This window comes from Pteropus medius, unplaced genomic scaffold (genome assembly GCF_902729225.1).
Source record: "Pteropus medius unplaced genomic scaffold, Ma_sr-lr_union100, whole genome shotgun sequence".
Lineage (NCBI taxonomy): Eukaryota > Metazoa > Chordata > Mammalia > Chiroptera > Pteropodidae > Pteropus > Pteropus medius.
In genome coordinates, this window is record NW_024340692.1 from 22,169,587 (window position 1) to 22,192,094 (window position 22,508).

The 22,508-nt window shown below is 35.4% G+C and overlaps 1 pseudogene; it reads left to right on the forward strand.

Moving 5' to 3' along the window:
* The first annotated feature begins 16,111 nt into the window (after positions 1 to 16,111).
* LOC120604941 (replication factor C subunit 5-like) lies at positions 16,112 to 22,293 on the forward strand (annotated as a pseudogene).
* The last annotated feature ends 215 nt before the right edge of the window (positions 22,294 to 22,508 follow it).

Below are 22,508 nucleotides of genomic sequence, written 5' to 3' on the forward strand. Positions count from 1 at the left end.
TGGGCCCTACCCCCAAACAGTCTGATTCAGCAGGTGTGAAGTGAAGCCTGAGATCCTGTGTTTGTAACCACCTCCCAGTTGATGCTGGCTGGACCCCAGAACACACTTTGAGTAGTTCTATGATAAAAAAGATTCCTTTTTGTCAGTTTATTTTACCTACAGCCATCTCAGTCTATCAGAGATACCCAATAACTTTGAACATCATAGAAAAGGCAGTAAGATCTCTATCCTCTTTCTCTCAGAAGCTCACTGGTGCCTGTTAAATTTACCCATCCCCTTCTCAGTAATCTTCGAGTACTATATATTAATACACAAAGGACACATAGAAAAAAATCCATATTATTATGTCCTTTGTAATCTCTTGAGAAATGAAAGATGACCTAATGGAAACTATCACATATGTAGGCAAATGACTGGAAGAACTAGACAGTCTCCTTAGGATATGTTCAAAACTTGAAACTTTCAAACATAATAGAAGTATTACCCTGGTTTTGTGTCACGCACATTCTCTAATGTTATTTTTGAGGACACTTCTATTAAGATGACTGAAAAGGAGAAAGAGCTATGTTTTCCTAAAGTAAAATTTTTGTCACTACTAAAAAAGGATACAGACAGAAAGCCTCATTCTATATGCCTCCAGAATTGGAGCATACCCTATCATAAGTCACATATAGGCCATCTAAAAATGGCCACAGATCATGAGACTTAAAAAGGCATATAAAAATTGCATCGGAAAGCAACTTTCTTATTTCGTTAATAAAGCAAGTGAAGCAGGGAGCTACTTGAAAAGCAAATTAGTGACCATTAGACCTGGAAGTCAGTTCACCCTCCATTCCATTCCCACCTTTACATCATAAGCCAAGCCCACCACAAAAGCATTTTTAAAATTTTTTTTTATTTTTCCAATTATAGTTGGCATACAATATTATATTAGTTTCAGGTATACAACATGGTGATTAGACATTTATATAACTTACGAAGTGATCACCCCAATAAATCTAATACCCATTTGACACCATACATAGTTATTACAATGTTGACTATATTCCTTATGCTGTACTTTATCACAAAAATATTTTAACCAGTGGATTTAAGGAGCTGTTCACTTCCTTCCTTAACATGGTGCAGTTATGTTCGCATACCACACTTTTATGTGATGCTTTGCTCATTATATTGAGGGATTTTTACATCTACTATTTTATACAGAGGAGATAGGCATTCTGAGTTTATATGTACCCAGGCTCCAATCTAAAACTTGGAGGATGGGGCTCACCTGGATGTTCGAACAATGCATCATCACAATGAACTCATACTGATTAGGAATGTGGCCAAATATTTATGAAATATTTTGTTCTTCAGGGCTGAGGCATTAAATAGTGTACACTCTAACAAAACAGTTGTTACCATGATACAAACTAGGCTCCCTTCTGATGTTTGAAAGTTCCTGAAATTTTCTGTAGCCTCACTGTATGCTGTGGGAATTTTAATCAGTGGCAAAGAAGGTATAAAGGTTTCATTGCTCCCGGTTATCTCTCACTTATAACTCCAGCTCCCACAGAGCTGCTTCAGTTTGTGGATCATCTCACTATCCAAAGCATACTGCTCCTTTATTTGTAAATACTCCAGATGTAAACCGGCATGAATAGCAAATGCCAATGCATGAAGATTTGATTTTACTTTACTTTAGAGTCACGGTCATAAACTTAAATTTAATATGTATCATTTCTATTTCTAAGAGCCTTTCTCTCATCTCTCAATCAGGAATCACTCACTGGTTACCTTTCGCCATCCTCTGCAGTCTCCTCACAGTTTGTTTGGCTTTGCCTCTCTTTGACTGTGTGCTTTCCCCTGTTTCTCCAGGTGTTTGCCCCTCACCTTACTTCAGTCCAATTCCCACTAACTCCTTATGAAAGACATTTTATTTCTCTGTTTCTCTTACTCTTTCCAGACTTTAACATTGGGACCTCACCTTCTACAATGAAAGTGGTGTATCAAGTTATTTTCCTAAATGAATATAGCGCTTTTTATAAGAGGTCTAAGATGTTAGCTATTAAAATCACATTTTAAAAATCTAACTGTACACACATATCCATTCCACAAGCATTTAGTCAATACTGTCGTGCAGGAACTGTGCCAGGTGCTGACAATAAGACATGTTTCCTACTGTACCAATTATTAAGCTGTTGTCTCTAAACCTGCCCTTTCCTACCTGACTCTGAGATGCTGGTGCTGAAACTTTGCAAACCACATTTCTGTTTTGCCTGCTGGCTATGTATTGGGTCGTGGTAATATGGGGCTCTAGTGGGAGTTAGCAAGAGTAGAAAAACAAGAAGGGAAATACTCCTTCCTATTTGTTCCCTCTGCAGCTTCCTTTCTACTAGTGATTCCTGAAAGCATTATGTATGCAGACAAAACTTCTCTCTGAAGCACGTTCTTGTATCAGCAGCTGAATCCTGTTAGAAGTTTTTCTAACACGAGAACCAGTCTTATCGCTGAGCCTCACCTCACAACCATCAGCACCAGTTAGCAGGTGCCCCCTGACGTTTCGAGGTTTAGCTCCATGGGGATCACGTCAGTGTTAATAATTCCAACTTCTCTTTGTACCCTCTACCCGAGAGGTGGTAGCTGCTTCCTACAGTTGCTACAGCTACGATACCTTAGAATCCTCTTTCCACCTTTTCAGTTATTAACATCTTTACACATAGTCAACAGTTAATAATATTACATTTTGTCTGTAAAAATAATTGGAATGGTTTCTGTCTCCTGACTGGACTTTGATACATCTGCCCATAGGGACCTAATAGTCTGAAGCAGGAGATTGTCTCCTCTGACGAAGATATGTATAAAGTAAGTGCAGGGGAGCATAGAGGAGAATGTAAAGTTCATATTTATAATATGAAACAATACATATAGACATAGACATGCTAATACTTTTCAACTATGAAACACATTAAAATTTATTGCTTTTGCAAATAATAAAATATACTTTAAAAAAACTGTTAAAGCATGTATTTATAGCAGCATGAGCTTGTGTTCTTTTTGCGTGACTTCATTGCAATGTAACTGAAAAGTTGCAACGGTTTGCAGATGAATTCTTTAATCTGTGTGACAGACCCAGTCCAGGAGCTAGTTCCCCAAGGTAAGTCTATTCCAGACCACTCTGTTTGACCTCTCCCCTCCAAGAATCAAAGGGAAAAAAAATGACCCGATTTTCCCTGGGAAGGTAGGAGACGAGAGAGCAAAATGGTAAAACAAACAAACAAAAATTATTGGGAACAAACCAACTAATTAAGTAAGTTGAAGGCAAATAGGTAGGGTTTTTTTTGAAATTTCTGAATTTGACAATTCTGCCTATAGATGTGATATGAGGATAATGAAAATTTTAAAATACAATAATAAAAAGCTAGTGTTTATTGGGCTTTTAAATTTATTTATGAGCTAAATGCTTTACATCTTAAATCCTTTGTTACCTCACAACAACTCTTTAATTTGAGTCCATCTATTATCCTTATTTTACAGATGAGAGAACTGAGGCATAGACTGTTTGAGGAACTTACCCAAAACCATGTAGCTAAAGCCAGTACTGAGGAGTACTGGCTCCCCTCAAGCTCCTTAAGAATGTCCCATAAAATGATGGTGAGTTGGAATAAACACATTTCAGAGCCTTTTGTAGTTTTCTATTTGAGCATCAAATATGTATTCAGAAATGGTAGTTTTGGCAGAGTATTGAAGTACTTAACAAACCAAATAGCTAATAAAGGAGTACAGGGGAAATTTGAGCACTGTGGGGTCCAGATTTATTTTGATGTTAGAGACCAAGTTGATCCACTACTTATTGTTTTTGCTGGCTTGGTATTAATATTTGTAAAAACTTTTTTAAAGTTTCTAAAGATATCTATCTTTTTCATCTTCGTGTTACCACTGCCTAGTATAATACCTAACTCATGGTTAGTTCTTAATAAAGGTTTGTTGAAGAGAAAGATGAATTTAGTTACTATATTCCTCCATCTTGATTTAACAAATATTCACATGTATAGGCTGTGTGCCTAAATGGTTAACCATTTAGAGAGACAGAGATTCAGTTACTTTGCCAAGGTCATTTAGCTAGTTTATGATGAAGCCAGGTTATAATGGGTCTCAGGGCAGTCAAACTCAAAGCTCTTATCCACAGTTTTAAACTGATTTGAAAAGTCGTTTAACTTCTTTTTTTTTTTTAATTTTAATTTTAATTTATTTATTTATTTTTAATTTTTAATTATGTTTATCGGGGTAACATTGGCTAATGCAATTATATAATTTTCAGGTGTACATTGTAATTTGACATCTGTATATTCTCTTGTGTGTTTACCACCCAAAGTCCAGTTTCCTTCAGCTATTATATATTTGATCCCTTTTATCCACTTCACCCTCCCCCTATACCCTATATTTGACCTCCTTCCCCTCGTCTACCTCCCCCGTCCTTCTCTAACCCACTAGTAACCACTAGTGTATAGTCCTCTGATAATCACTAGCCTATAGTCTGTGTCCATGAGTCTTTGTTTGTTTGTCCTGCTCATTTGTTGCTTTTAGGTTTATATCCCACATATAAGTGATATCATGCGATTTTCAACTTTTTCTGTCTGGCTTATTTCACTTAGCATGATTATCTCAAGGTCCATCCATGTTGTCGCAAATGGCAGTATTTCATCTCTTCTTATGCTGAGTAATATTCCTTTGTATATATCTACCACAGCTTCTTTAACCAATCATCTATAGTAGGGCACTTCGGTTGCTTCCATGTCCTGGCCACTGTGAATAATGCTGCTGTGAACATCGGTGTACAAATATCTTTTTGGATATAGGTTTTCAAGTCTTTGGGGCAAATACTCAATAGAAGGATTGCTGGATCATATGATAGATCAATTGTTAGTGTTTTGATGAACCTCTATACTGTTTTCTACAGTGGCTCTACCAACTTGCAGTTCCACCAGCAGTGTATGAGGGTTCCTTTTTCTCTTCATCCTCTCCAACATTTGTTATTACTTGTCCTGCTGATTATAGCTATTCTACCAGGTGTGAGATGGTATCTCATTATGGTTTTGATTTGTATTTCCCTAATAGCTAGCAATGTCGAGCATCTTTTCATATAGTTGTTGGCCATTTGTATGTCCTCTAGGGAGAAGTATCTGTTCAGGTCCTCTGCCCAGTTTTTGATTGGATCATTTGTTTTTCGGTTGTTATTGAGTTGTATGAGTTCTTCGTATATTTTGGATATTAGGCCCTTGGATATCGGAGGTGTTGCTTGCAAATATATTTTCCCATTAGCATGGTTCTCTCTTTACCGTGTTGACGATTTCTTTTTCTGAGCAGAAGCTTTTTAGTTTGATGTAGTCCCATTCATTTATTTTAGCTTTTGCTTCTTTTGCTTTTGAGGTCCAATTCATAAAATCCTCTTTAAGACCAAGGTCCTTGAGTTTAGTTCTTATGTTTTCTTCTATGTATTTTATTGTTTCAGGTCTTATATTCAGGTCCTTAATCCATTATGAGTTAATTTTGGTGTGTCGTGGTAGACAACAGTCTAGTTTCATTCTTTTGCAGGTGGCTTTCCAGTTTTCCCAGCACCATTTATTGAAGAGGCTTTCCTTTCTCCACTGTATGGTTTGGGCTTCTTTGTTGAAAATTATTTGCCCATATAAGTATGAGTTTACTTCTGGACTCTCAATTCTGTTCCACTGGTCCGTGTATCTGTTTTGCTACCAATACCATGCCGTTTTGATTACTGTCGCTTTGTAGTATAATTGGAAGTCAGGCAGAATGATGCCTCCAGCCTCATTCTTCTTTCTCAGGATGGCTTTGGAAATTTGGGATCTTTTGTGCTTCCATACAAATCTGATGATTTTTTGTTCTATTTCTTTAAAAAATACCGATGAGATTTTGAGGGGATTGCATTAAACCTGTATAATGTTTAAGGTAATATGGTCATTTTAACTATGTTGATTCTTCCAATTCAAGAACATGGAATATCTTTCCATTTCTTTGTATCTTCTTCAATTTGTTTTAAAAGAGTCTTAAAGTTTTCATTATATAGGTCCTTTACTTGTTTCGTTAAATTTATTCCTTGGTATTTTATTCTTTTTGCTGCAATTGCAAAAGGAATTATTTTTTCTACTTTTTCTGACACGTCATTATTAGAGTATAGGAAAGCTATAGATTTTTGAATGTCGATGTTGTATCCAGAGACTTTGCTGTATTTCTAGTAGTGTTCTTGTGGAGTCTATAGTGTTTTCTATATAGAGAATCATGTCATCTGCAAATAGTGAGTTTGTTTCCGATTTGGATGCCTTTTATATCTTTCTCTTGTCTGATTGTACTCACTAAGACCTCTCGTATTATATTGAATAAGAGTGGTGATAGTGGACAGCCTTGCCTTGTTCCTGATCTTAGAGGGAAAGTTTTAGTTTTTCACCATTAAGTATAATGTTGGCTGAGGGTTTGTCATATATGGCTTCTATTATGTTAGGGTACTTTCTTTCTATACCGATTTTGTTAAGTGTTTTGATCATAAATAGATGCTGTATCTTGTTGAAGGCTTCTTCTGCATCTATTGATATGATCATATGATTCTTATTTTTTAATTTGTTTATGTTTGTATCACATTAATCGATTTGTGTATATTGAACCATCCCTGTGCCTCTGGGATGAAGCCCACTTGATCATGGTGTATAATCTTTTTAATATGTTGCTGTATTCGGTTCGCTAGTATCTTTTTTAGGATTTTTGCATCTGTGTTCATGAGAGATATTGGTCTGTAGTTTTCTTTTTTTGCATTATCTTTACCAGGTTTTGGTATCAAAGTAATATTGGCCTCGTAAAATGTATTAACTTCTGTGTTTCTTAGTTTTCACATTTTTAAAACTGGACAAGTAATACCTACCTAATTAAGCGTAACTTAACCAATAAATAAAGTCAGGTATGTTGACAATCACAATTGAATTTCCTATTTTTAAAAACCAGTTGAGAGATATTTCTTAGTCATTGGAGACAGGTTTAAAAACTCACTTATAAATTAATATGATTCAGTAAAGGAGCCCAGCTAAAAAAGGAAATTGTTTTGGACAGTATTTTAAAAACTAGATCCAGGCAATATTTCTTACAACTTTTCAGAGCTGTGTGATGATTTTAAAACCATATTTATAGAAACAATTTCCTGGCTTTAAAATTAATTTTGGTATTATATGGTATTAGAAATAACTTTTTCTGGTTTCAAAAATATTAAAAGCATGTTAAAACAAGAAATGTAAAAACAATTTGAACATTATTTAGAATGAAATTTTAGAGTATCATGGCAAGAAGGCAAACCTTGCAATTGACTGTAATTGAAAGTTCATGTGAAAAAGTGGATTTACCCAAGATGATAATTAACCATGTGCCATATAAATCATAACTGTTCTCAGCACCTCAGGCATCTCTCTCTCTCTCTCTCTCTCTTTCTCTCTCTCTCTCTCTCATTTGATTCTTTTTGTATCTAACTATTGAATTTTGTCTTTCCTTCAGAAGCCAACTTAAAAACCAACTCTTATAGTGCCTAGTAGATTGTAGGGGCACAATATTTTTTTTCCAAGAAGTCTTATCAATTTTCCTCCACCTTCCTCTATTCTCTGTTACTAATCACCATTTTTCTCATTTTTAGAGCTGTTGTCAGCTTCATGGCACAGAGTGACAAGATTTAGACTGGTATCACTGGCTCTTCTGCCAAAATGAACTGTAGAATAATGTGGATTTCATCTTTAAGGAAATCTTTCTATTCCTTACTGCATGGTGTTTTCTACACAGGACACAGGATGGACTCAATAAGTGTGTGCATGTAGCAGAATTACTCTTAGCTGATCTTTTTCAAAGTTGATTTCTAAACAGACAGGTAGATTCCCTCTTGTGCAACACCATTTGTATCTCCTGGCATTCATCCTTTATCCTGGAACATGAAATTATGTGGGACTCATGGTTTCCATCCCATGTTCTTGCAGCCATTGACAGCATTCAATTTAAGACATAATAGGTGCTCCACCTGTAGGTAGGCAACTTGTTCCACAGCAGATTTAAATTGACCAGAAAGATCATTTTAAAGTTCTCGCCCTAGACATCTCACTGTGAGAAAGTCTGGCTTTTGTGAATATCATCCAAAGAGTGACATGGTGCAATGAGAAGGACTTGAGCTTTAAACCCCATCTCTGAAATTTACAGTCACTTTAATGATAATTGATTATTTATAATCTGACATAAACCCTCAAAACAACCAAATGCAGTAGGTTCTAGTCCCAAATCCCATGCCCGTCTTACCAGAAAAGAAACTAAGAATCAGAGTCAACTTTCTTCCCAGTCACACAGCTAGTTAATGATTTGTGTCAGAATTGGAGCTCAAGGCAGTGAAACTCAAGCCCTGACTCTGAACTTCAGTGTCATACTGTTTCATAAGTTTCTTAGCCTATTTCTGTTTTCTCATCTTAAAAACCAAACATAATTTCTCTATCATTGGGTTGTTGAGATAGCTTTCTTTCACCTGGAATTATGGAACCTCATTAAGCTAAATCAGTCTGATTTAGGGAACATTCAGTGTAATGCCGCAAATTTCATCCTGTTTTTCTAACCACTTATTGTCTTCCCAATGACCTAAGTGTTCCTTGGATGTAGAATTGAGTCTACAAGAGAAAGCAAGATACCTTGTTGGTCCCCAGCAATTTAAACACATTTACTGTGAGCGATTGGGGACTTTTAAAAGAGCACTTGCCATGTTTTACTGACAATAGGGTTTCCCTTTGCAAATAGAAGCAATTGTGTTAATTTATATATGTTAATTTATATATGTAATTTATATATGTATAACCCATCTATGATGGGTTAGCTGTGTATTAACCGCTGGTGAGGAAAACAGAAGTCTAGAAGGGGAAAACTGCCTTCAGTTTGACAAAGGAAAGGAAGTCTTACTCCTGTTTCCAACTGAGAAAAATAATGGGGAAAAAAGTACAAAGGACCTACAGCAACATTGCTAAACTCCTTCTTTTTCTACAACAAATAGTCAACATCCAGTGACAATATTATGATGTTGATTTTTTTTTAAAGCTGGTACATCATGAAGTTTCATTTCTTTTTTTTCTCTGTTCTTTACATGTGGTGATATAAGGCCAATGAATTTGTATTTTTTTGATGAATCATTGCCTTTTGAGCCTCTTCCTAACTTTTATTCAACTATGATACCATGGAGCCTTTTTTTGTTTGTTTTTTTGGTCTTTTGTTTAATGGAAAAACTTGAAGTTCTAGTGCCTGCAATCCCCTTTCTGCCTTTCTGATACTGGGAAAACAGAATTTCTCTGAAATTTGTTTCCTTATTTACAAATGTTAGTTCTGAAACATTTAGCAAGCTCACCTCATGTAACATACATTGTTAGGAGATGCACAAGGAGGATAGTATTGCTACCCAGATTCCTCCACAAAATCTTTGCAAGATGAAGTGCCCCAGCTTTCCATCCAATTTCAAAGGTCAGTAATTCTCATTCTGAAGAGGTGCTACAAATAAAAGTTTTTTGTGAACTAAGCGCGCTACAAATACTAGTGATGGAAATGATAGTGATGAGGATGGCAATGGTGATGGCCATGAGAAGGAGAAAGGTGCTGTGAATAGCTATTATTCTATGTTTAGTAAAGAGTTAATGCAGCTTTTCTAGACTTGCTGAGGATTTTGAAGAGGCAAAAAGGAAATGCGATAGGGAATGGGAGTTTTGGCCTCTATCTAATAAGAGGTTGCTTCATGGAGTCTATAACACATAGATAAACATTGAGTTCAAGTTCTCAGAGGTGAGTCTTGAGATCTCTATTACATGGGACAATAAGTAGCTTCTTATCATATTTTACAGACAAGATCTCAGGCAGAGTTAGATAGAAACTCAGATATGTGAGGGCCTGCTGAATTGTTTGTAATTTTCTAAGTTGCTCAATGAAATTTACCAGCTGAATTTTTTTTCAGATCATCTCACTGGAAAAAGCAGTCCCAGAACTGATTACTTGACCCTCTACATACTATTATTTTTAGTACATTGAGCATTTTGCCATAAAAGATAAAAATAAGATGCTTGACATCCACTACTAGTTTGTTTCTTGCATTAAATAAGATTAAAATCTAAGAATTAGAAATTTTCATCTTTTACTTTTTAATATGTGATATAGATACAGCTTCTAAAAAGAATCTCAAAGTCATTACACTCTATTACTATAATTCCTAAAATACCCATAATTGAATTTCTGAATTAGGTAGCTATGATTATATCACATCATGATTCATACTAAAGGCAAGATTTGGAACTCCACAGCCAAATATCCATTTAACTTTTTGTAATGATGTGTCCTTGGATACAATCAGTGTTGATAAGAATTCAAAATAAGTTTTCAAAATTATTTGTATAGATGCAAATCCAAATGCTTAATGCCAGATATATTTGTTTCCTATTGTTGCTGTAACAAATTACCACAAACAATGGCTTAAAACAATACAAATTCATTCTTACAGTCCTAGAGGTGAAAAGTCCAACGTTAATTTCACCAAGCTAAAGTTAAGTATTGGCAAAATTGGTTCCTTATAAAGGCTCTGAGTGGAGAGCCTGTTTCCCATTTTTTTCAGCTGCGAGTAGCAACCCGTGTTTAGCTGGTGTCCCTTTCTTCCATCTTCAAAGCCTACTTCCATCATCACATCACCTTCTCTTCTTTGGTCAAGTGTCCCTTTGACTACCTCTTATAAAGATACTTACGATATACCATGTAGGGCCCCCAGCGTAATCCAAAATAATCTCCCCATCTCAGTATTCTCAATTTAATCACATTTGCAAAGTCCCTTTTTCCATATCAGTTAACATTCGCAACAGGTTCTGAGGATTAGGATGTGGATATTTTGGGGAGCCACTATTCTGTCTTCCACACAGGTGAATTATGCATTAATTACAAACCTCAGCCAGATTTCTTACTACATGGAAATGATGAAACAATTTTTTATTTCGTTTTTTGGTTTGTTCATCACAGTGAGTTCCATGAAGAACTCTGACTAGACCAACTAGCGTTCAAGATCAAGAGGCAAGAAAGAATAGAATAAAAGAGAAAGTAATAACTGAAAAAGTTCCATCATACACCCCTCAGATTAACTGGGCACTAGACAATTTTATATCTGAAGAGAATTTTGCTGGCCTCAATCTCCATTTCTTTAGTTAAAAACACACGCAAAGCCAGTGGAAGCCAGCTAGTGTTGAAAATCTTTAGGAGTACGTAAAAGATACTCAATGTGTTAGTTTTTTGTCCAAGTAGTTCCTCCTAGAACAATTTTCTTTTTTTAGTTCTTTGATACTAACATGAAAAATCCAATCTGAAGGCTGATTCAGAACAATCTCCTAAAAAAGAAGCTCAGTTTTTCAGGAATAGCTAATTCCTGGAACTTGAGATAGGTTCTCAAATATCTTAACCAAGTGTGTGCAATCTGACTAGTCTGTAGGACACCCGTAAGTATATTTGAAAGACCCTTTAACCCAATTTAGGATGAACCAAAGATATAAATTAACCTTATTTGTAAAATGCAAATCTATCACAAGAGAAATCTTCATTTGACCTTTGAGGTGATGATTATGAGACAGGGAGAGTTCGATTTTCCAACATTTAGTATCTTATCCCTTAAAAGACAGGTGGGGAGTGGGAAGGGGTTAGAGGTTGGAGGAGGGGGATATCTGACCTTAACAATTGCTATGGATTTGAGAACCTTGAGTCCACCTGTAAGTATTGAATGCAAAGGAAGAGCAAAATGGGTAAAGATAACTGGTCCCCACTTCAGTGAAAAGGCAGAGGTTTATACTATTTGTAACATGAGGATCTTCACATTTCCACATTTAAAGTAAGCTGTGTGTGTGTGTATGTGTGTGTGTGTGTGTGTGTGTGTGTGTGTGTGTGTGTGTGTTGATATTAAATGTAATATCAGGAGTTCAGGTGACAATATCTGGTGACTCCTTTACAAACCATTTAGCAAAATAGAGCAAGCTTTATTTTGTAAAGCAATGCAGGAGGATATTTTATTTTTCAAGACAATTTATGACATGCACTAAAGTAATGCAGATCTGCTCATCAAAAGGTTAACTTAAAGCTCTATTTTCCACTGTTGTCATTACTGAGCATATGGGGAAAGTGGTTTGCACTCCAAATAGTGTTCTCCCCACCCAAAATTTGAAATATTCTTCCCAATAATAGCATGGCATGGTGTTCTTCATCTGTCTCAATAGTTATGTTCCTAAATCCAGACTACATTTTTATAACTCAAATTGAATGTTAGTAATCTCAAACTCCCCACTATGTAAAGAAATATGCATGTGTGTATGTGTGTATGTTAGAAGCAGGTCACAGATATGTTATTTACAATGATAAAAAAAAATACTGAGGCATTGGAAGAAGTAGTGATTGGCCCAAAAATTGACCAACAGGCAATTCTAGCACTGGGAACACACACCAAGACTTTTGACTTCCAGCCAGGACCATGAAAAATATCCCAACTTCCTTCCCTAATGCTGAATAATTTTTTATTAAAATTATTGACTGTAGATTTACAATATAAGAAAAAAAATTAAGCCTTTTTATCCTCCAAGGCATTGTTTCAAACACAAATTCTCTGTAAAATTGTTTCAGTTGTATACTTTGTCATGTCCTATGTTGACCCAGCCTTAGTTAATAAATGAATTTTGTTTTGTTTTGTTATTTGGTTAAGTCTTATCCAGCCCTTTTCCCTGGCAGTCAAGGGAATCGCACCATTCATCCTGAACTGAGCATGCTGATTTGCTACTTTTTAACTCAAAGATTAGCTTTGCACTTGGGGAATCTTTGGGTAGCACCACACCCACCCTACAGAATTCTGCGATTAATTTCACTTATGAATTCAAAGGGTTTACAGCTGTCTTCACAGTTAAATAAGGATTTAGTGAAATGTTGCCCTCCCCAGTGACAGAGACAATTCCCCAACCAGCAGGACTGCTGTACTCCCAGAGGTAGATGGTTTGACCAAGGAGGATGAAATTAGCACATACACAAAACATACCATCTGAGACTTTCAGAAAATGCAGATCCAAGGGGAAATCTTAGAGCATAAATTACTTCGAGGTTTTTTTTTTTTCCTCCTATATCTTAGTTGGAGAGATTTGTGTTCTTTCACATGCACAGCTGTGAAGTCTCTGGGGGAATTTCTTGCTCTTTTTCATTTTTGTGTATCAGCCAAAAAACAAGATCTAAGCATCAAATGTTGTACCCATATGATGTGAGTGGATTTTCCAAAGGATGCTAGGCAGGAAACTGATTAAATTTCAAGGCAGACATTCTGACAGCTAGGCAGCACCACAGATAGATAGCATGATGAGAGAAGAGACAGATGAACAGGTGGGATCTAGGGCTTTGTTTTGTGGTTATGTTTGTTGTTATTGCTGTTTGTTTGTTTAGTATTCATTCTGGCTCTAACCCTTTTTTATAGACTTGGCAAAATTAATGCAACTTTGTTATCTCAATTGTACTGGTGAGATATGTATTCGTTGCATTAATAAATCAGTGAACAAACCTGAAAATTAATCTTTGCTGTGACTGACCAAGCAATTTGGTCTCTACTCCTTTATCTCCTGTCTAATGACTTAGTCTAAATACTCTAAGATTTATTCTGGTTTCAAATATTAATAGTTAACATTTACAACACACTATGGGTTGGGCACTATTCTGGGTATTTCCATATACCAACTACTTTAATCTTCACAAATCCTTAAAAGTAATAGCATTAGCTACATTTAACAGGTGAGGAACCTGAGACAGAGAAGTTAAATAACTTCTCCAATGTCATACAAGTTGTAAGCGTCAGAATCAGAATTTAACTAAAAAGATCAACTCTAAACTTCATGCTTTAACCAAAATTCTATATTGCCTCTCTAAAATGCTATGGGGAAAAAGTGAGGAAGAAAATTTTTATGTACTGCATCAAACTGGATCTTACCGAAATGTGAACATTTTGTTTTAATTAGCAAACAGAACACTGACCATATCTTTGAATTCCACTCCAGTCTTAATGCTTGTTCCCTTCCAGAAACCAATCCTATGTATTGGTACCTCACTTTTTATGCCATATTTGGCCCTTATCCTAGGTCTCTGCATGTGGCTTGGTGATGATAGACAAGAAGGCATTGTCTATTATTTAAAAAGAAAGAGAAGCAGAAAGTTGAGCATCACACTTTTGGGGGATGCATAGAAATGTCCTGGGTGTTAAATGAAAGTCCGATAGGAAACAGATCACACATTTGAATTAAAGTAATTAAGAGAGTTTATTTATCAAGGGACAATTTATGTGGAGTTTAAGGGAATCATCGGAATAATACACCAACCTGGGATTAGTAGCAACAGAGCTGTTACCACCCTGCTGGTCTGAAGGAAAGAAAATGGTTACCAGAACCACAAAGACAGTTTTGTTGAGCATCCACCTTTAGGGGAGCAGCGATCTGGGATGGAGGGGCACAGCCATCCTGAGGCAACTCTGTAGGGAGAGGATGAGGATTAAATACCTGACCTCTTTTTTCTCTCTGATCACCTGGAAAGGCTCCCCACTGGGGAGGACAAACCCAAGAGGAAAGCATAAAGCAAAGGAGTCAGTTTGTGTAATCCAAACAGATTAGCTTCCTTTGGGAAGGAAGTAGGGTGGAAAATAATGGAGAGTATATAGCAAGAAACAAATGAAAGATGCCTGGCAGACCTACATCAAACTGCTATTCACAAGAGAGCTTCTGTGGGTCCAGGGAGATTAGCTTTGCCCAGAAATAAATTTTGAAATACAACAGGTAGCCCCAAACTACCTGTCCAAACCCCAAGAGCCTTTAATACTTAGCATATTATTTGGTTTTATCATCTTTTCTGAACAAAATATCTTTCTTGTAAGTCATTTTAAAGAAATTTATTCCTTCATGCTGTAATATAAGACCTAGAAATCAAAATATTATATTTTTTCCTAAGAATATTGTTTGAAATTTTCAATTACATAACCAATGCAATTTTAATGTCAAACCCATTCTACCAACAGACCTTTCACCAAGCGGCAGGGCATAAGAATTACTAGTTTTCTCACTGAAGTACTGAGAACTTTCAAATAGAAAGAAACAATATTCTGCATTCCTGTGGCACCCAGCAACAAAGCACCTAGCAGCTTCATATCCATTGCATCAAAACACCCTTTCATCTTTTTATTAGGTTTGTTTTCTTCTGTTCTGTTTTTCCAGTTAATAAACCTTAAGAGAAAAAAGGTTAGGTTACTACCTGAGATCATATAGTAGGATGAAGATGGGAAGTGGAAGAAATCTAGGAATCAACAGCAATTATACCTCAAGCAGCAACTTCTGACTCTGAGGTCAAGAATCTGGCTACAGAATGGTTTCTTCTGATTCAGAAAACAAATAGAATTGTGTATATCCAGAGAGCCCTTCAGTTATAGAGCCTATATTAGTCAAAATAGGCCAAGAAATACTGTACCAATAAGCAACTCTAACATCAGAGTGGTTTGCACATAACAAAATCTTCTGGGGTCCGGCATCTCTTCTGGTCTCCCATCCAAGTGATGAATCCAGGATCGAGGCAGTTTTAGTTTTGTAGTTATGTCATCAGGAACATATGACCTTCAGGTTGCTTGCCGCAGTAGAGGAAGAGAGAGCTCGAGGCTGTTAAGTGGAAGTGATGCATTTAAATGCTTTAGCCAAGAGTTGACATCACTTCCACTTAACAGCCTTTGGTCCTTTCTGTTAGAGCTGGAAAATGTGGCAGGGGTATTTGGGGAGAAGTAAATATCTCTGCTACAGTCCCACCTCCAAATAGTTACATAGGCAGTTTAACAAGATCTTATTATGTTACAAATCTGATCAGGTCACTAACCCTTGCCTTGTTTATTTTTGTAGCCTTTAGAGGGCTTAGTATATGATCTTGGTTATAGCAAGCATTCACTAATATTGATGGTTGATTGATAAATTATTAAGTTTATTTTCTTGTGGTACCTAAATTATAAAATTTATGCTTGTGGTATAAAAAAAATATATATGCATGCGACATCATGCATAATCAGTGGATGAGATATCAGCTTGAAGCTTCCATGGCTTCTGAAATCAGCCAACTCTATTATCTGATGACCAAAGGGCGAGCAGTCTTTCTGATGATGAGACGTATCCACTAAGAATGGAATTCCCAAGTGTGCCAGCGGCCACCTTAAAAGCAAGGATAGACTATAGCAAGAAACGGGGAGGAGGAGAGAAAACAGCACAGAACTCTGTTTAGTGAGAGATAGCAAGAAGTTTTTAGAAATTTATTCATACTTGGTGATATAGGCTATTCCTGTGACCATTACACATTAAACCATAGTAATATCTTTAGGTGCTGCATTTTTTGCTAGGAAGACGATCATTATAAAATCATATTTCTATTCACAATATTTTTTGAGTCCTTAATCAAATATGTGCCAAGGACTGTGCATGAGAAAATCTCCTAAAATGGTTCAATATTGGAAGCTTCACTTGCTCTCCGGAGAGGGATCCTAGACTACCTGAGGCTTGCTAGGATCTCCCAGAAAAAGACCATATTTTATAAGTCCCTAAAATTAATCCTGCCAAGTTCTAATCAGCTCTACTCCTAGAGGTCGGCTCTTGGGGTAATATCAGACATTCCATCAAGTTCAGCGCTACCTCCTTTTCCAAATGTATGTTTTCAAAGGCTTGCTACTTTTTTTCCTAATATGAAGTATCTTAAATTTGATAACTATGAGTTGTCAGTGAGACTATTATAAATTGCCATCGATGATGCAGTTGTTTTTCAAAAGCACTCCATCACACTTGTCGTTTGGAAATAAAAGCCACATTTTTTTGTGACACACAGAACAAATTGCACCAGACAAATCAAAGCACTTGGGCAACTAATGCCTTTAGCTCAGTTCTCCCAATTCCTCATGATTTTTTATTCAGTTTCTCTTCATGTTCTTCTTTTTTTTAATTCGAATTTTTCACCTCAAAGGAATTAACTAATGTAGAAGTTAGAAGGTGATCAGAATAATTTGGAATCCAAAGTATTCTTGTTCACTGTGAAGTTTTTAAGTGATACAAATTTTGTACTCCCTGCCCCAGATTATAGTTCACAAGGCAGAGAACAGACCAATAAGTTTAAGGCAATGTAAAAAATCATCATGCTTTTAAAAAATTAATCTCAGTTTTAAACCCACTAAAGTCTTAAAAATATCTATTGATCTAAACAGAAGGAACACCTGAAGCCCTGAGGCAGAGTAGCTTTCCAAAAAAAAAAATTAATATTTCATGTGTAAGGAATTTTTCAAGGTACATATCAGTTCTCAAAAACAGTGAGATAGGTCTGTTGAGTTCTATTGGGGGGAAGGGTGTCAGGTAAATTCTAAACATTTTACACCTTCTTTCTTGGTCAGCAAAAGCACCATACTCTGAAAACAATGAGATCTCCACATCTGTAATATAAAAGAAATAATAATAACTGTTAACGCTCCTTAAGTGCATACTGTATACTAGGCTCTATATTAAGCACTTTACCTGAATTATAATTTTTTTTATTACATCAACACTTTGAGATGTATGCTCTTGCCCTATATTACAAGTGAGGAAATGGAGGCCTAGAGAAGTTATTGCTGTTGTACAACTAGTACGTGGTGAAGTAAGTATTTAAATTGGATTTAAAAAAATTAATAGACTTTTTTAGAGCAGTTGTAGGTTCACAGCAAAATTCAGTGGAAAGTACAGAGAGTTCCTATATAACCCCTACCCCCACCTCCTAAATATACAACCTTGCCTACTATCCATACCTTCCACCAGAGTGATACATTTGTTGTAATCAGTGAACCTACATTAATACAGCAGTATCACTCAAAGTCCACAGTTTATATTAAGGTTCACTCTAGGTGTTCTACAGTCTTTGGGTTTTAACAAATATGTAATGACACGTATCTACCATTACAGCATCACGTAGAATAGTTTCACTGCTGTAAAATTCCTCTGTGCTCTGCCTTTTCATCCCTCTCTTACACTAACCCCTGGGAACCACTGATCTTTTTACTGTCTCCATAGTTTTGCCTTTTCTAGAATGTCATATAGTTGGACTCGTACAATATGTATCCTTTTCAGATTGGCTTCTTTCACTTAGTGTTATGCATTTAGTTTCTCCCTATCTTTTCATAGCTTGATAGGGCTTTTTTTCTTTTTTAGCTTTGAATAAGATTCCATTGTCTGCATACACACAGTTTACGTATTCATTCATTTACTGAAAGACATGTTGATTGCTTCCAAGTTGTAACAATTCTGAATAAAGCGTCTATAAACATCCATGTACAGGGATTTGCATGGATGTAAGTTTTCAGCTCCTTTGAATAAATACCAAGGAGCATGATTGCTGGATTGTAGGGTAAGAAAATGTTTAGTTTTTTAAGAACCCACCAAACTGTCTTCCAAAGTGGCTGTACCATTTTTCATTTCCACCAGAATGAATGAGAGTTGCTGTTACTCCACATCCTCTCCAGTATTTAGTGTTATCAGTGTTTTGGATTTTCACCTTTCTAATAAGTGTATAGTGATATCTTGTTTTAATTTGCAATACCTGATGACATATGGTGTGAAGCATCTCTTCATATGCTTCTTTCTATCTGTATCTGTGATAAAGTGTCTATTCAGATATTTTGTCCATTTAAAGTTGGGTTGTTCATTATCTTGTTGTTGAGTTTTAAGAGTTATATAATTTGGATAACAGTTCTTTATCAGATGTCTTTTAGAGGAGACATTACAACTGATACCGCAGAAATACAAAAGACCTAAGAGAGTACTGTGAACAGTTATGTGCCAACAAATTGGATAGCCTATAAAAAATGAATAATTTCCTAGAAACATTCAATATACCAAAATTGAATAATAAATAGAAAATCTGAACAGTCCAATAATGAGTAAGGAGATTGAATCAATAATCAGAAACCTCCCAACAAAAAGAGTCCAGGACCAGATGGCTTCACTGGTGAATTTTACAAAACATTTAAAGAAGAATTAACAGCAGTCTTTCTCAAACTCTTATAAAACCGAGTTTTCCCAAACTCATTTTCTGAAAGGAACATTATTCTGATACAAAAGCCAATAAAGACAATACAAGAAAAGAAAACTATAGGCCACTATCCCTAATAAATCTAGATGCAAAAATCTTCAAATTCATCAACACAATAAAAGAATCATATACCATGATCAAGTGAGATTTTCCCTGGGATGCAAAGGTTATTCGACATATGCAAATCAATACATTTTATACAGCAACAGCACATTAACAGGAGAAAGGATGAAAATCATATGATGATCTGAATTGATGCAGAAAAAACAATTAACAAATAAAACATCTTTTCATGATAAAAACACTCAACAAATTGGATATAGAAAGAACATACCTCCACATAACAAAGGTCATATATGACAAGCCCACATCTGACATTATATTCAATGATGAAAGGTTAAAAGCTTTTCTTCTAAGATCAGAAAAAAGATAAGATGCCTACTCTTGCAATTTTTATCCAACTTAGTACTAGAAGCTCTAGCCAGAGCAATTAGGCAAGAAACAGAAATAAAAGCCATCCAAATCAAAGGAAAGAATTAAAATTATCTTTGTTTGCAGATAATATGATCTTAGACATAGAAAACCTTAAGACCCATCAAAAAAATGTTAAAACTAATTAATAAACTCAGTATAGTTGCACAATACAAAATGAACATACAGAAATTAGTTGCATTTCTATACACTAATAATGAACTATCTGAAAAGTAAATAAAGAAAGCAGTCCCATCACAATAGTATCAAAAACAATAAAATGCTTAAGAATAAATTTATCTGAGGAGGGTGAAAGATCTGTAAACTGAAAACTATAAGACTCTGGTGAAAGAAATCCAAAATGATACAGACAAATAGAAAGATATCTTGTGTTTCTGAATTGGTAGAATTAATATCGTAAAGTGTCCATACTACCCAAAGCCATCTATACATTCAACATTACAATGATATTTTTTCACAGAAATAGAAAAAACAATTCTAAAAATTACATGGAACCAAAAAAGACCCTGAAAATTGAAAGCAATCCTGAGAAAAAAGAGCAAAGCTGGAGGCATCACACTTCCTGATTTCAAACTATACCGCAAGGCTATTATAATCAATACTTCAAAAAAAACAGAGAGACACATGTACCAGTGGAAGTGAATCAAAAGCCCAGAAATAAACCCATGCATATATGGTCAACTGATATTTGATGAGAGAGCCAAGAATCTTCATAAATGGTGTTGAGAACACTGGATAATCACATGCAGAAGAATGAAATTTGACCCCTATTTTACACAATTTACACAAATTAACTCAAAATGCATTAAAGACTTAAATGTAAGAGATGAAACTATAAACTTCCTAGAAGAAAAGAACAAAATGGCTCCTCAACATTGGTCTAATTTTTATTTCTTTTCTTCTGCCTATTTTAGATTTAATGTACTCTTCTTTTTCTAGTTTCCTAAGGTGGAAGCTTAGATTACCAATTTTAGATCTATCTTCTTTTCTCATGTATTCAGTCAGTGTTATACATTTCCCTCTAAACATTGTTTCACTGCATTTCATAGATTTTGGTAAGTTGTATTTTTATTTCAATTAAACTAAAATTTTTTCATTTCTCTTGAGAAATAAAAGATGTGACTACAGATTTCTTCTTTGATCCATGCATCATTTAGAAGTGTGTTGTTACTCTCTAGTATACTGAGATTTTCTAGCTATCTTTTTGTTATTGATTTCTGGTTAATTCTAGTGTAGTCTGAGAGCATACATTGTATAATTTTTATTCTTTTAAATTTTTAAGGTGTGTTTTATGGCCCAGAATGTGATCTGTCTTGATGAATTTTCCACATGAGCTTGAAAATAATGTGTATTCTGCTGTTGTTTGATGGATCATTCTATAGATGTCCATTATATCTGGTTGGTTGATGGTGCTGTTGAGTTCAATTATATCCTTACTGATTTTTCTGCCTGCTAAATGTGTCCCTTTCTGATAGAAAGGTTTTGAAGTCTCCAACTATAATACTAGGTTCATCTATTTTTCCTTAGATTTCTATCAGTTTTTGCCTTATGTATTTTGATGCTCTGTTGTGAGTACATATACACTAAAGATTATTACATTTCTTGGAGAATTGACTCAGGTAGTGCCCCTCTTATCTCTGATAATTTTTCTTGCTCTAAATTCTGCTTTGTTTGAAATTAATATAGGTGCAGCAGCTTTCTTTTGATTAATGTTAATACGGTAAACACAATATGTTTCTAAAATTCTCTCTTAATCTAAGAAGCCACATATCTCAACATAAGCCACATATCTCATCAGGACATCCTGAGAACCATTCAAAATTTTGTCAGTTAAGACTGATTGCCCCATCTACTTCTCAAAGATGCTCCAGGGAGAGGATAGACATCCACTATCCTAGCCTGTGCTAAACAACTATACAAAAATAAAAAATTTAGCACCTTGCTCTCCAAGGAACAAATGTCATTTAGGAACCAATCCTGAGATTTGCCAGCACTAGACAATGTTTAAGAAAGGTTTAAAACTAGAGGCTCATGCCATGACTCACAATGTTCAGAATACCTGAAAAATAGAGTGATTGAGAAAATGATGAAGAATGCCTTATCTTAACTATCTGTCAAAGATCATCCTTGCATTACTGTCCTGTTGTATTAGTCTTGAAGTTAGTCCTTTGACCCTGGAACTTATTGTTGCCTGTGTAATACATCTATGCCATAGAAGAAAAGTTGACATAGATGAAGATGGATTTAAAGCATTTGTAATTCTTTCCGATGGATATGTGAAGAGCTCTAAATGTCTTGCAGAGCACCAAAAAGGTTTTTGGAAGGGAGACAAGACAGATTATGTACATGTATACAGGACCTCCCTTTAAGTTTGATTTTGCCAACATTCTGCACTGGATGTTGAATCATAACCTCATTACAGCCTATAAAAATATTATGAAGTTGAAGACTTTGAAGAGGTTGGCATTATGTGATACCCTTATTTGTACATTGAATTAACTTTCCATCATCAGTTCAGATACATTTATTGACCAAAATGGCAGACATTGAGTGTAGACTTTCTGTTGATACCAATGAGAAAAAGATTCAACCAAGTTTCTTCACTTCCGCTTTTAAATCACCAGAGACTTGGTTGTTGCAGAGACTTAGACTTCTAGCTCTAATTCACAGGACTCTGCAGAAGTTGAGAACAAAAGACACAATTATGTGATTGAACTATAATTACCCAGAAGTATTGAGAAACAGAGTTCCAGGCTTGAATTGGCAGAATTTTAAAGTAGTACATTTGTGGTATAGTAAAGATATAGAAAGCAAGATTTGATGTACAAATATTTTATTGCTGTTTGTTTGCCTTTTATAATAAA